Raw genomic sequence first — 13746 nt, forward strand, 5'->3', positions numbered from 1 at the left:
GAGGACGTGAGAGAGAACCTGAGAGAGGACCTGAGAGAGGGCTTGAGAGAGGACTTGAGAGAACGGCGATAGAGCACCTGAGAGAGGATTTGAGAGAGCGGCGAGAGAGGACCTGAGAGAGCGGCGAGAGAGCGACGAGAGAGTGGCGCAAGAGGACCTGAGACAACGATGAGAGACCACCTGAGAGAGGACCTGAGAGGGCGGTGAGAGAGGACCTGAGAAAGCGGTGAGAGAGGACCTGAGAGAGCGATGAGAGAGGACCTGAGAGAGAACCTGAGAGAGTGTCGAGAGAGGATCTGAGAGAGGACCTGAGAGAGGGCTTGAGAGAGGACTTGAGAGAGCGGCAATAGAGCAGATGAGACAGGATCTGAGAGAGCGGCGAGAGAGGACCTGAGAGAATGGAGAGAGAGGACCTGAGAGAGGACCTGAGAGAGGACCTGAGAGAGAACCTGAGAGAGCGGACCTGAGAAAGCGAGAGCTGAGAGTGCGTATCTGAGAGAGTGGGAGCTGTGAGAGCGGGAGCTGAGAGAGCGGAAGCTGAGAGAGCGGACGCTGAGAGAGCAGGAGCTGAGAGAGCGGCGCCAGAGGACCTGAGAGAGCGGCGAGAGAGGACCTGAGAGAGTGGCGAGAGAGGACCTGAGAGAGGACCTGAGAGAGCGGCGAGGGAGGACCTGAGAGAGCGGTGAAGGAGGACCTGAGAGTGTGTTGAGAGAGGACCTGAGAGAGAGCCTGAGAGAGGACACGAGAGAGCAGTGAGAGAGGACCTGAGAGAGTGGGGAGAGAGGACCTGCGAGAGTGTCGAGAGAGGTCCTGAGAGAGCGGTGATAGAGAACCTGAGAGAGCGATGAGAGAGGACCTGAGAGAGAACCTGAGAGAGTGTCGAGAGAGGAGCTGAGGACATGAGAGCGGGCTTGAGAGAGGACTTGAGAGAGTGGCGATAGAGCACCTGAGAGAGGATCTGAGAGAGCGGCGAGAGAGGACCTGAGAGAGCGGCGAGAGAGCGACGAGAGAGTGGTGCAAGAGGACCTGAGACAACGATGAGAGACCACCTGAGAGAGGACCTCAGAGGGCGGTGAGAGAGGACCTGAGAAAGCGGTGAGAGAGGACCTGAGAGAGCGATGAGAGAGGACCTGAGAGAGAACCTGAGAGAGTGTCGAGAGAGGATCTGAGAGAGGATCTGAGAGAGGGCTTGAGAGAGGACTTGAGAGAGCGGCGATAGAGCACCTGAGAGAGGATCTGAGAGAGCGGCGAGAGAGGACCTGAGAGAATGGAGAGAGAGGACCTGAGAGAGGACCTGAGAGAGGACCTGAGAGAGAACCTGAGAGAGCGGACCTGAGAAAGCGAGAGCTGAGAGAGCGTACCTGAGAGAGTGGGAGCTGTGAGAGCGGGAGCTGAGAGAGCGGAAGCTGAGAGAGCGGACGCTGAGAGAGCAGGAGCTGAGAGAGCGGCGCCAGAGGACCTGAGAGAGCGGCGAGAGAGCGACGAGGGAGTGGGGAGAGAGGACCTGAGAGAGCGGTGAAGGAGGACCTGAGAGTGTGTTGAGAGAGGACCTGAGAGAGGACCTGAGAGAGGACATGAGAGAGCGGTGAGAGAGGAACTGAGAGAGTGGCGAGAGAGGACCTGAGAGAGTGTCGAGAGAGGTCCTGAGAGAGCGGTGATAGAGGACCTGAGAGTGTGTTGAGAGCGGACCTGAGAGAGGGCCTGAGAGAGAACATGAGAGAGCGGTGAGAGAGAACCTGAGAGAGCGGCGAGAGAGGACCTGAGAGAGGACCTGGGAGAGCACCTGAGAGAGCGGTGAGAGAGTGACGAGAGAGTGGCGCAAGAGGACCTGAGACAACGATGAGAGACCACCTGAGAGAGGACCTGAGAGGGCGGTGAGAGTAGACCTGAGAAAGCGGTGAGAGAGGACCTGAGAGAATGGAGAGAGAGGGAGTGGGGAGAGAGGACCTGAGAGAGCGGTGAAGGAGAACCTGAGAGTGTGTTGAGAGAGGACCTGAGAGAGGGCCTGAGAGAGGACATGAGAGAGCGGTAAGAGAGGACCTGAGAGAGTGGGGAGAGAGGACCTGAGAGAGTGTCGAGAGAGGTCCTGAGAGAGCGGTGATAGAGGACCTGAGAGAGCGATGAGAGAGGACCTGAGGGAGAACCTGAGAGAGTGTCGAGAGAGGATCTGAGAGAGGACCTGAGAGAGGGCTTGAGAGAGGACTTGAGAGAGCGGCGATAGAGCAGCTGAGAGAGGATCTGAGAGAGCGGCGAGAGAGGACCTGAGAGAATGGAGAGAGAGGACCTGAGAGAGGACCTGAGAGAGGACCTGAGAGAGAACCTGAGAGAGCGGACCTGAGAAAGCGAGAGCTGAGAGTGCGTACCTGAGAGAGTGGGAGCTGTGAGAGCGGGAGCTGAGAGAGCGGAAGCTGAGAGAGCGGACGCTGAGAGAGCAGGAGCTGAGAGAGCGGCGCCAGAGGACCTGAGAGAGCGGCGAGAGAGGACCTGAGAGAGTGGCGAGAGAGGACCTGAGACAGGACCTGAGAGAGGACCTGAGAGAGCGGCGAGAGAGGACCTGAGAGAGCGGCGAGAGAGCGACGAGAGAGTGGCGCAAGAGGACCTGAGACAACGATGAGAGACCAACTGAGAGAGGACCTGAGAGGGCAGTGAGAGTGGACCTGAGAAAGCGGAGAGAGAGGACCTGAGAGAGCGATGAGAGAGGACCTGAGAGAGAACCTGAGAGAGTGTCAAGAGAGGATCTGAGAGAGGACCTGAGAGAGGGCTTGAGAGAGGACTTGAGAGAGCGGCGATAGAGCACCTGAGAGGATCTGAGAAAGCGAGAGCTGAGAGAGCGTACCTGAGAGAGTGGGAGCTGTGAGAGCGGGAGCTGAGAGAGCGGAAGCTGAGAGAGCGGAGCTGAGAGAGCGGACCTGAGAGAGCGGGAGCTGAGAGAGCGGGAGCTGAGAGAGCAGGAGCTGAGAGAGCGGCGCCAGAGGACCTGAGAGAGCGGCGAGAGAGGACCTGAGAGAGTGGCGAGAGAGGACCTGAGAGAACGGCGAGGGAGGAACTGAGAGAGAGGACCTGAGAGAGGACCTGAGAGAGAGGACCGGAGAGCGCGGCGAGAGAGGACCTGAGAGCGCGGCGAGAGAGTACCTGAGAGAGCGGCGAGAAAGGACCTGAGAGAGCGGCGAGAGAGGACCTGCGAGAGCGGTGAGAGAGGACCTGAGAGAGCGGCGAGAGAGCGACGAGAGAGTGGCGCAAGAGGACCTGAGACAACGATGAGAGACCACCTGAGAGAGGACCTGAGAGGGCGGTGAGAGAGGACCTGAGAAAGCGGTGAGAGAGGATTTGAGAGAGGACCTGAGAGAGGGCTTGAGAGAGGACTTGAGAGAGCGGCGATAGGACACCTGAGAGAATGGAGAGAGAGGACGTGAGAGAGGACCTGAGAGAGAAACTGAGAGAGCGGACCTGAGAAAGCGAGAGCTGAGAGAGCGGACGCTGAGAGAGCGGAGCTAAGAGAGCGGACCTGAGATAGCGGGAGCTGAGAGAGCAGGAGCTGAGAGAGCGGCGCCAGAGGACCTGAGAGAGCGGCAAGAGAGGACCTGAGAGAGGACCTGAGACAGGACCTGAGAGAGCGGCGAGAGAGGACCTGAGACAGGACCTGAGACAGGACCTGAGAGAGCGGCGAGAGAGGACCTGAGAGAGCGGCGAGAGAGGACATGAGGGAGCGGCGAGAGAGCGACGAGGGAATGGGGAGAGAGGACCTGAGAGAGCGGTGAAGGAGGACCTGAGAGTTTGTTGAGAGAGGACCTGAGAGAGGACCTGAGAGAGCGGCGAGAGAGGACCTGAGAGAGCGGCGAGAGAGAGACGAGGGAGTGGGGAGAGAGGACCTGAGAGAGTGGGGAGAGAGGACCTGAGAGAGTGTCGAGACAGGTCCTGAGAGAGCGGTGATAGAGGACCTGAGAGAGGACCTGAGAGAGAACCTGAGAGAGTGGACCTGAGAAAGCGGGAGCGGAGAGTGTGGACCTGAGAGAGTGGGACCTGAAAGAGCGGCCCTGAGAGAGCGGAAGCTGAGAGAGCGGGAGCTGAGAGAGCAGGAGCTGAGAGAGCGGCCTGAGAGGACCTGAGAGAGTGGCGAGAGAGGACCTGAGAGAGCGGTGAGAGAGCAACGAGGGAGCGGGGAGAGAGCAACGAGGGAGTGGGGAGAGAGGACATGAGAGAGCGGTGAGAGAGGACCTGAGAGAGTGGGGAGAGAGGACCTGAGAGAGTGTTGAGAGAGGTCCTGAGAGAGCGGTGAAAGAGGACCTGAGAGTGGACCTGAGAAAGCGGGAGCTGAAAGAGCGGACCTGAGAGAGCGGGAGCTGAGAGAGCGGCAGCTGAGAGAGCAGGAGCTGAGAGAGCGGCGAGAGAGGACCTGAGAGAGCGGCGAGAGAGGACATGAGAGAGCGGCGAGAGAGGACCTGAGAGAGCAGAGAGGGAGGACCTGAGGGAGGACCTGAGAGAGCGTTGAGAGAGGACCTGAGAGAGGACCTGAGAGAGGACATGAGAGAGCGGCGAGAGAGGACCTCAGAATGGACCTGAGAGTTCGGTGAGAGATGTCCTGAGAGAGGACCTGAGAGAGCGGTGAGAGAGTGACAAGAGAGTGGCGCGAGAGGACCTGAAAGAGCGGTGAGAGAGGACCTGAGAGAGGACCTGAGAGAGCGGTGAGAGAGAACCTGAGAGAGCGGCGAGAGAGGACCTGAGAGTGGACCTGGGAGAGCACCTGAGAGAGCGGTGAGAGAGGACCTGAGAGAGTGGGGAGAGAGGACCTGAGAAAGCGGTGAGAGAGGACCTGAGAGAGCGGCGAGAGAGTGACGAGAGAGTGGTGCAAGAGGACCTGAGACAACGATGAGAGACCACCTGAGAGAGGACCTGAGAGGGCGGTGAGAGTAGACCTGAGAAAGCGCTGAGAGAGGACCTGAGAGAGGACTTGAGAGAGAACCTGAGAGAGGTCCTGAGAGAGAACCTGAGAGAGCAGACCTGAGAAAGCAAGAGCTGAGAGAGCGTAGCTGAGAGAGTGGGAGCTGTGAGAGCGGGAGCTGAGAGAGCGGAAGCTGAGAGAGCGGACGCTGAGAGAGCGGAGCTGAGAGAGCGGACCTGAGAGAGTGGGAGCTGAGAGAGTGGGAGCTGAGAGAGGAGGGGCTGAGAGAGCGGCGCCAGAGGACCTGAGAGAGCGGCGAGAGAGGACCTGAGAGAGTGGCGAGAGAGGACCTGAGAGAACGGCGAGGGAGGACCTGAGAGAGAGGACCTGAGAGAGGACCTGAGAGAGAGGACCTGAGAGCGCGGCGAGAGAGGACCTGAGAAAGCGGTGAGAGAGGACCTGAGAGAGCGGCGAGAGAGCGACGAGAGAGTGGCGCAAGAGGACCTGAGACAACGATGAGAGACCACCTGAGAGAAGACCTGAGAGGGCGGTTCGAGAGGACCAGAGAAAGCGGTGAGAGAGGACCTGAGAGAGCGATGAGAGAGGACCTGAGAGAGAACCTGAGAGAGTGTCGAGAGAGGATCTGAGAGAGGACCTGAGAGAGGGCTTGAGAGAGGACTTGAGAGAGTGGCGATAGAGCGCCTGAGAGAGGATCTGAGAGAGCGGCGAGAGAGGACCTGAGAGAGCGGCGAGAGAGGTCCTGAGAGAGCGGTGAAAGAGGACCTGAGAGAGGACCTGAGAGAGAACCTGATAGAGTGGACCTGAGAAAGCGGGAGCTGAAAGAGCGGACCTGAGAGAGCAGGAGCTGAGAGAGCGGGAGCTGAGAGAGCAGGAGCTGAGAGAGCAGCGAGAGAGGACCTGAGAGAGTAGGGAGAGAGGAACTGAGAGAGCGGCGAGAGAGGACCTGAGAGAGCGGCGAGAGAGGACATGAGAGAGCGGCGAGAGAGGACCTGAGAGAGCGGCGAGAGAGGACCTGAGAGAGGACCTGGGAGAGCACCTGAGAGAGCGGTGAGAGATGGCCTGAGAGAGTGGGGAGAGAGGACCTGAGAGAGTGGGGAGAGAGGACCTGAGAAAGCGGTGAGAGAGGACCTGAGAGAGCGGCGAGAGAGTGACGAGAGAGTGGCGCAAGAGGACCTGAGACAACGATGAGAGACCACCTGAGAGAGGACCTGAGAGGGCGGTGAGAGTAGACCTGAGAAAGCGGTGAGAGAGGGCCTGAGAGAGAACCTGAGAGAGTGTCGAGAGAGGATCTGAGAGAGGACCTGAGAGAGAACCTGAGAGAGTGTCGAGAGAGGATCTGAGAGAGGACCTGAGAGAACGGAGAGAGAGGACGTGAGAGAGAACCTGAGAGAGCGGACCTGAGAAAGCGAGAGCTGAGAGAGCGTACCTGAGAGAGTGGGAGCTGTGAGAGCGGGAGCTGAGAGAGCGGAAGCTGAGAGAGCGGACGCTGAGAGAGCGGAGCTGAGAGAGCGGACCTGAGAGAGTGGGAGCTGAGAGAGTGGGAGCTGAGAGAGGAGGAGCTGAGAGAGCGGCGCCAGAGGACCAGAGAGAGCAGCGAGAGAGGACCTGAGAGAACGGCGAGGGAGGACCTGAGAGAGAGGACCTGAGAGAGGACCTGAGAGAGAGGACCTGAGAGAGTGGCGAGAGAGGACCTGAGAGAGCGGTGAGAGAGCAACGAGGGAGCGGGGAGAGAGCAACGAGGGAGTGGGGAGAGAGGACATGAGAGAGCGGTGAGAGAGGACCTGAGAGAGTGGGGAGAGAGGACCTGAGAGAGTGTTGAGAGAGGTCCTGAGAGAGCGGTGAAAGAGGACCTGAGAGTGGACCTGAGAAAGCGGGAGCTGAAAGAGCGGACCTGAGAGAGCGGGAGCTGAGAGAGCGGCAGCTGAGAGAGCAGGAGCTGAGAGAGCGGCGAGAGAGGACCTGAGAGAGCGGCGAGAGAGGACATGAGAGAGCGGCGAGAGAGGACCTGAGAGAGCAGAGAGGGAGGACCTGAGGGAGGACCTGAGAGAGCGTTGAGAGAGGACCTGAGAGAGGACCTGAGAGAGGACATGAGAGAGCGGCGAGAGAGGACCTCAGAATGGACCTGAGAGTTCGGTGAGAGATGTCCTGAGAGAGGACCTGAGAGAGCGGTGAGAGAGTGACAAGAGAGTGGCGCGAGAGGACCTGAAAGAGCGGTGAGAGAGGACCTGAGAGAGGACCTGAGAGAGCGGTGAGAGAGAACCTGAGAGAGCGGCGAGAGAGGACCTGAGAGTGGACCTGGGAGAGCACCTGAGAGAGCGGTGAGAGAGGACCTGAGAGAGTGGGGAGAGAGGACCTGAGAAAGCGGTGAGAGAGGACCTGAGAGAGCGGCGAGAGAGTGACGAGAGAGTGGTGCAAGAGGACCTGAGACAACGATGAGAGACCACCTGAGAGAGGACCTGAGAGGGCGGTGAGAGTAGACCTGAGAAAGCGCTGAGAGAGGACCTGAGAGAGGACTTGAGAGAGAACCTGAGAGAGGTCCTGAGAGAGAACCTGAGAGAGCAGACCTGAGAAAGCAAGAGCTGAGAGAGCGTAGCTGAGAGAGTGGGAGCTGTGAGAGCGGGAGCTGAGAGAGCGGAAGCTGAGAGAGCGGACGCTGAGAGAGCGGAGCTGAGAGAGCGGACCTGAGAGAGTGGGAGCTGAGAGAGTGGGAGCTGAGAGAGGAGGGGCTGAGAGAGCGGCGCCAGAGGACCTGAGAGAGCGGCGAGAGAGGACCTGAGAGAGTGGCGAGAGAGGACCTGAGAGAACGGCGAGGGAGGACCTGAGAGAGAGGACCTGAGAGAGGACCTGAGAGAGAGGACCTGAGAGCGCGGCGAGAGAGGACCTGAGAAAGCGGTGAGAGAGGACCTGAGAGAGCGGCGAGAGAGCGACGAGAGAGTGGCGCAAGAGGACCTGAGACAACGATGAGAGACCACCTGAGAGAAGACCTGAGAGGGCGGTTCGAGAGGACCAGAGAAAGCGGTGAGAGAGGACCTGAGAGAGCGATGAGAGAGGACCTGAGAGAGAACCTGAGAGAGTGTCGAGAGAGGATCTGAGAGAGGACCTGAGAGAGGGCTTGAGAGAGGACTTGAGAGAGTGGCGATAGAGCGCCTGAGAGAGGATCTGAGAGAGCGGCGAGAGAGGACCTGAGAGAGCGGCGAGAGAGGTCCTGAGAGAGCGGTGAAAGAGGACCTGAGAGAGGACCTGAGAGAGAACCTGATAGAGTGGACCTGAGAAAGCGGGAGCTGAAAGAGCGGACCTGAGAGAGCAGGAGCTGAGAGAGCGGGAGCTGAGAGAGCAGGAGCTGAGAGAGCAGCGAGAGAGGACCTGAGAGAGTAGGGAGAGAGGAACTGAGAGAGCGGCGAGAGAGGACCTGAGAGAGCGGCGAGAGAGGACATGAGAGAGCGGCGAGAGAGGACCTGAGAGAGCGGCGAGAGAGGACCTGAGAGAGGACCTGGGAGAGCACCTGAGAGAGCGGTGAGAGATGGCCTGAGAGAGTGGGGAGAGAGGACCTGAGAGAGTGGGGAGAGAGGACCTGAGAAAGCGGTGAGAGAGGACCTGAGAGAGCGGCGAGAGAGTGACGAGAGAGTGGCGCAAGAGGACCTGAGACAACGATGAGAGACCACCTGAGAGAGGACCTGAGAGGGCGGTGAGAGTAGACCTGAGAAAGCGGTGAGAGAGGGCCTGAGAGAGAACCTGAGAGAGTGTCGAGAGAGGATCTGAGAGAGGACCTGAGAGAGAACCTGAGAGAGTGTCGAGAGAGGATCTGAGAGAGGACCTGAGAGAACGGAGAGAGAGGACGTGAGAGAGAACCTGAGAGAGCGGACCTGAGAAAGCGAGAGCTGAGAGAGCGTACCTGAGAGAGTGGGAGCTGTGAGAGCGGGAGCTGAGAGAGCGGAAGCTGAGAGAGCGGACGCTGAGAGAGCGGAGCTGAGAGAGCGGACCTGAGAGAGTGGGAGCTGAGAGAGTGGGAGCTGAGAGAGGAGGAGCTGAGAGAGCGGCGCCAGAGGACCAGAGAGAGCAGCGAGAGAGGACCTGAGAGAACGGCGAGGGAGGACCTGAGAGAGAGGACCTGAGAGAGGACCTGAGAGAGAGGACCTGAGAGCGCGGCGAGAGAGGACCTGAGAGCGCGGCGAGAGAGCGACGAGAGAGTGGCGCAAGAGGACCTGAGGCAACGATGAGAGACCACCTGAGAGAGGACCTGAGAGGGCGGTGAGAGAGGACCAGAGAAAGCGGTGAGAGAGGACCTGAGAGAGCGATGAGAGAGGACCTGAGAGAGAACCTGAGAGAGTGTCGAGAGAGGATCTGAGAGAGGACCTGAGAGAACGGAGAGAGAGGACGTGAGAGAGAACCTGAGAGAGGACCTGAGAGAGGGCTTGAGAGAGGACTTGAGAGAACGGCGATAGAGCACCTGAGAGAGGATTTGAGAGAGCGGCGAGAGAGGACCTGAGAGAGCGGCGAGAGAGCGACGAGAGAGTGGCGCAAGAGGACCTGAGACAACGATGAGAGACCACCTGAGAGAGGACCTGAGAGGGCGGTGAGAGAGGACCTGAGAAAGCGGTGAGAGAGGACCTGAGAGAGCGATGAGAGAGGACCTGAGAGAGAACCTGAGAGAGTGTCGAGAGAGGATCTGAGAGAGGACCTGAGAGAGGGCTTGAGAGAGGACTTGAGAGAGCGGCAATAGAGCAGATGAGACAGGATCTGAGAGAGCGGCGAGAGAGGACCTGAGAGAATGGAGAGAGAGGACCTGAGAGAGGACCTGAGAGAGGACCTGAGAGAGAACCTGAGAGAGCGGACCTGAGAAAGCGAGAGCTGAGAGTGCGTATCTGAGAGAGTGGGAGCTGTGAGAGCGGGAGCTGAGAGAGCGGAAGCTGAGAGAGCGGACGCTGAGAGAGCAGGAGCTGAGAGAGCGGCGCCAGAGGACCTGAGAGAGCGGCGAGAGAGGACCTGAGAGAGTGGCGAGAGAGGACCTGAGAGAGGACCTGAGAGAGCGGCGAGGGAGGACCTGAGAGAGCGGTGAAGGAGGACCTGAGAGTGTGTTGAGAGAGGACCTGAGAGAGAGCCTGAGAGAGGACACGAGAGAGCAGTGAGAGAGGACCTGAGAGAGTGGGGAGAGAGGACCTGCGAGAGTGTCGAGAGAGGTCCTGAGAGAGCGGTGATAGAGAACCTGAGAGAGCGATGAGAGAGGACCTGAGAGAGAACCTGAGAGAGTGTCGAGAGAGGAGCTGAGGACATGAGAGCGGGCTTGAGAGAGGACTTGAGAGAGTGGCGATAGAGCACCTGAGAGAGGATCTGAGAGAGCGGCGAGAGAGGACCTGAGAGAGCGGCGAGAGAGCGACGAGAGAGTGGTGCAAGAGGACCTGAGACAACGATGAGAGACCACCTGAGAGAGGACCTCAGAGGGCGGTGAGAGAGGACCTGAGAAAGCGGTGAGAGAGGACCTGAGAGAGCGATGAGAGAGGACCTGAGAGAGAACCTGAGAGAGTGTCGAGAGAGGATCTGAGAGAGGATCTGAGAGAGGGCTTGAGAGAGGACTTGAGAGAGCGGCGATAGAGCACCTGAGAGAGGATCTGAGAGAGCGGCGAGAGAGGACCTGAGAGAATGGAGAGAGAGGACCTGAGAGAGGACCTGAGAGAGGACCTGAGAGAGAACCTGAGAGAGCGGACCTGAGAAAGCGAGAGCTGAGAGAGCGTACCTGAGAGAGTGGGAGCTGTGAGAGCGGGAGCTGAGAGAGCGGAAGCTGAGAGAGCGGACGCTGAGAGAGCAGGAGCTGAGAGAGCGGCGCCAGAGGACCTGAGAGAGCGGCGAGAGAGCGACGAGGGAGTGGGGAGAGAGGACCTGAGAGAGCGGTGAAGGAGGACCTGAGAGTGTGTTGAGAGAGGACCTGAGAGAGGACCTGAGAGAGGACATGAGAGAGCGGTGAGAGAGGAACTGAGAGAGTGGCGAGAGAGGACCTGAGAGAGTGTCGAGAGAGGTCCTGAGAGAGCGGTGATAGAGGACCTGAGAGTGTGTTGAGAGCGGACCTGAGAGAGGGCCTGAGAGAGAACATGAGAGAGCGGTGAGAGAGAACCTGAGAGAGCGGCGAGAGAGGACCTGAGAGAGGACCTGGGAGAGCACCTGAGAGAGCGGTGAGAGAGTGACGAGAGAGTGGCGCAAGAGGACCTGAGACAACGATGAGAGACCACCTGAGAGAGGACCTGAGAGGGCGGTGAGAGTAGACCTGAGAAAGCGGTGAGAGAGGACCTGAGAGAATGGAGAGAGAGGGAGTGGGGAGAGAGGACCTGAGAGAGCGGTGAAGGAGAACCTGAGAGTGTGTTGAGAGAGGACCTGAGAGAGGGCCTGAGAGAGGACATGAGAGAGCGGTAAGAGAGGACCTGAGAGAGTGGGGAGAGAGGACCTGAGAGAGTGTCGAGAGAGGTCCTGAGAGAGCGGTGATAGAGGACCTGAGAGAGCGATGAGAGAGGACCTGAGGGAGAACCTGAGAGAGTGTCGAGAGAGGATCTGAGAGAGGACCTGAGAGAGGGCTTGAGAGAGGACTTGAGAGAGCGGCGATAGAGCAGCTGAGAGAGGATCTGAGAGAGCGGCGAGAGAGGACCTGAGAGAATGGAGAGAGAGGACCTGAGAGAGGACCTGAGAGAGGACCTGAGAGAGAACCTGAGAGAGCGGACCTGAGAAAGCGAGAGCTGAGAGTGCGTACCTGAGAGAGTGGGAGCTGTGAGAGCGGGAGCTGAGAGAGCGGAAGCTGAGAGAGCGGACGCTGAGAGAGCAGGAGCTGAGAGAGCGGCGCCAGAGGACCTGAGAGAGCGGCGAGAGAGGACCTGAGAGAGTGGCGAGAGAGGACCTGAGACAGGACCTGAGAGAGGACCTGAGAGAGCGGCGAGAGAGGACCTGAGAGAGCGGCGAGAGAGCGACGAGGGAGTGGGGAGAGAGGACCTGAGAGAACAGTGAAGGAGGACCTGAGAGTGCGTTGAGAGAGGACCTGAGAGAGGACCTGAGAGAGGACATGAGAGAGCGGTGAGAGAGGACCTGAGAGAGTGGCGAGAGAGGACCTGAGAGAGTGTCGAGAGAGGTCCTGAGAGAGCGGTGAAGGAGGACCTGAGAGTGTGTTGAGAGAGGACCTGAGAGAGGGCCTGAGAGAGGACATGAGAGAGCGGTGAGAGAGAACCTGAGAGAGCGGCGAGAGAGGACCTGAGAGAGGACCTGGGAGAGCACCTGAGAGAGCGGTGAGAGAGTGACGAGAGAGTGGCGCAAGAGGACCTGAGACAACGATGAGAGACCACCTGAGAGAGGACCTGAGAGGGCGGTGAGTAGACCTGAGAAAGCGGTGAGAGAGGACCTGAAAGAATGGAGAGAGAGGGAGTGGGGAGAGAGGACCTGAGAGAGCGGTGAAGGAGGACCTGAGAGTGTGCTGAGAGAGGACCTGAGAGAGGGCCTGAGAGAGGACACGAGAGAGCGGTGAGAGAGGACCTGAGAGAGTGGGGAGAGAGGACCTGAGAGAGTGTCGAGAGAGGTCCTGAGAGTGCGGTGATAGAGGACCTGAGAGAGCGATGAGAGAGGACCTGAGAGAGAACCTGAGAGAGTGTCGAGAGAGGATCTGAGAGAGGACCTGAGAGAGGGCTTGAGAGAGGACTTGAGAGAGCGGCGATAGAGCACCTGAGAGAGGATCTGAGAGAGCGGCGAGGGAGGACCTGAGAGAATGGAGAGAGAGGACATGAGAGAGCACCTGAGAGAGGACCTGAGAGAGAACCTGAGAGAGCGGACCTGAGAAAGCGAGAGCTGAGAGAGCGTACCTGAGAGACTGGGAGCTTTGAGAGCGGGAGCTGAGAGAGCGGAAGCTGAGAGAACGGGCGCTGAGAGAGCGGGGCTAAGAGAGCGGACCTGAGAGAGCAGGAGCTGAGCGAGCGGGAGCTGAGAGAGCAGGAGCTGAGAGAGCGGCGCCAGAGGACCTGAGAGCGCGGCGAGAGAGGACCTGAGAGAGTGGCGAGAGAGGACCTGAGACAGGACCTGAGACAGGACCTGAGAGAGCGGCGAGGGAGGACCTGAGAGAGCGGCGAGAGAGCGATGAGGGAGTGGGGAGAGAGGACCTGAGAGAGCGGTGAAGGAGGACCTGAGAGTTTGTTGAGAGAGGACCTGAGAGAGGACATGAGAGAGCGGTGAGAGAGGACCTGAGAGAGTGGGGAGAGAGGACCTGAGAGAGTGTCGAGAGAGGTCCTGAGAGAGCGGTGATAGAGGACCTGAGAGAGGACCTGAGAGAGAACCTGAGAGAGCGGACCTGAGAAAGCGGGAGCGGAGAGTGCAGACCTGAGAGAGTGGGAGCTGAAAGAGCGGCCCTGAGAGAGCAGGAGCTGAGAGAGCGGCGTGAGAGGACCTGGGAGAGTGGCGAGAGAGGACCTGAGAGAGCGGCGAGAGAGCAACGAGGGAGCAGGGAGAGCGCAACGAGGCAGTGGGGAGAGAGGACCTGAGAGAGCGGTGAGGGAGGACCTGAGAGAGAACCTGAGAGAGGACATGAGAGAGCGGTAAGAGAGGACCTGAGAGAGTGGGGAGAGAGGACCTGAGAGAGTGTCGAGAGAGGTCCTGAGAGAGCGGTGATAGAGGACCTGAGAGAGGACCTGAGAGAGAATCTGATAGAGTGGACCTGAGATAGCGGGAGCTGAAAGAGCGGACCTGAGAGAGCGGGAGCTGAGAGAGCGAGAGCTGAGAGAGCAGGAGCTGAGAGAGCGGCGAGAGAGGACCTGAGAGAGTAGGGAGAGAGGACCTGAGAGAGCGGCGAGAGAGGACCTGAGAGAGGACCTGAGAGAGGACCTGAGAGA

Source organism: Somniosus microcephalus, chromosome 15 (assembly GCF_052327205.1).
Source record: "Somniosus microcephalus isolate GS21.2 chromosome 15, FLI_Smic_1.0, whole genome shotgun sequence".
In the NCBI taxonomy this organism is placed as follows: Eukaryota; Metazoa; Chordata; class Chondrichthyes; order Squaliformes; family Somniosidae; genus Somniosus; species Somniosus microcephalus.